Source organism: Galeopterus variegatus, unplaced genomic scaffold (genome assembly GCF_000696425.1).
Source record: "Galeopterus variegatus unplaced genomic scaffold, G_variegatus-3.0.2 Scaffold3627, whole genome shotgun sequence".
Taxonomy (NCBI): domain Eukaryota; kingdom Metazoa; phylum Chordata; class Mammalia; order Dermoptera; family Cynocephalidae; genus Galeopterus; species Galeopterus variegatus.
In genome coordinates this window covers 19,441-21,015 of record NW_007729738.1, presented here as the reverse complement: position 1 = coordinate 21,015, position 1,575 = coordinate 19,441, and positions in this window count along the sequence as shown.

Genomic DNA, 1,575 nt, shown 5'->3' with positions numbered 1-1,575 from the left:
AAGTGGTAATTAAGTTAAATGGGGTCATTAGAGTGGGCTCTAATCCAATAGGACTGGTGCCCTTATAAAAAAGAGGATATTAAGAAATAGACAACCATGTGAAGACCCAAGGTAGCCATCTGCAAACCAAGGAGGGATGCCTCAAAAGAAACCAGACCTGCCAACAACCTGATTTTGGAGTTCTAGCCTCCGTAATTGTGAGAAAATAGATTTCAGTTGCTCCAGCCACCCAGTTTGTAGTATTTTACTACGACAGCCCTAGTGGACTAATACACCTGGTATATAGACAGCACTTAACCCACATCACAGGAGGAGATAACTAACTATAACACAATGTGGTTAGNATCAGGAAAGGCATGTGGAAAAGACAGGGGTTTGAATTAAATAATTTCAATGACTATCAGCCAGCCACCAAAAAATAATAATAATAATTTCAATGAGCCAACATTAGGATATGGTTACCCTAAAAGTTAATCTAACTGCAGTAGCACTACTATTGTATGCTGTACCAATCAGAGTAAACTGTTTTAGGTACCACATTTTAAAGAGGAATGACCAAGAATTAACACTGTGAACAGCCTAGAACCAAATCACAGGTATATCAGCTTAAGGAAATATATATACGGTGATACTCCCGTTTTCCTCCAGGCTAACACACTTTGGATTTCAAAACAAGAGTTGTATTCACCAAGAATCTTTTGGCTCTAATTGGTATACAAAACTAATGCAATGTATTATGGACATCATAGTACAATAAATGCTTTCTTAACTATGTCAACTTAACCAACTGGCTGGATTAAATGACAGTCTAAATTCCAAAAAGGACTTAGTAACTTGATGCTTATGAAATGCCAAGCATGAGTGGCTAGCGGGCTACTCTGTGACACTCCTAGTACACCTGAGCATTTCTGTTCCTGGGAGCCAAACTGTACCAGCTGTGTTGTTCGCAAACCTGTGTATGACCACTGTATTTGCAGTTTCAATTACATAATTAAACAAACATCATATAAACCAACAAAATTAATGCAAAAAGTTATTAAGTCTACGAAAACAAAGTTGAATGCTTTGGAAATATTGATAAAGCTTAAAAAGCTGTACTCAAATTAGGTGTGGGTGAGCAACCATAAAAGAATGGGAAAAATTGTAAAAGTGTAAAAAATTGTCAAATTGCTTTAAGAGTGTTGAAAGTTTTGCTTTGCTTTAAAGAAAACTTTATCTTATTTTTTTAACGTAAAAAAATTTTTTTTAATTTATCAACATAAAATGTACTTGATTTTTGTGTCCCTTTAAGGAAACAAACCTTAAATTGCAGAAGATGCATTATGGATGTACTTTATGCAGGGAAGATAAGCTACTACAACAGTGAACCAAAGTCAAAGACAAGGCATTGGTTGGTAAATGAGTGTATATTTAAAATGTCTTAAATTATAATTTAAAAATATGTATGGATAATTTTTATAATTCCCCACTTTTACTTTTTTAAGAATTGTATATATTTAAGGTGTACAACGTTTTGTTTTGTTTTTTTTTTTTTTTTAAAGATGACCGGTAAGGGGATCTTAACCCTTGACTTGG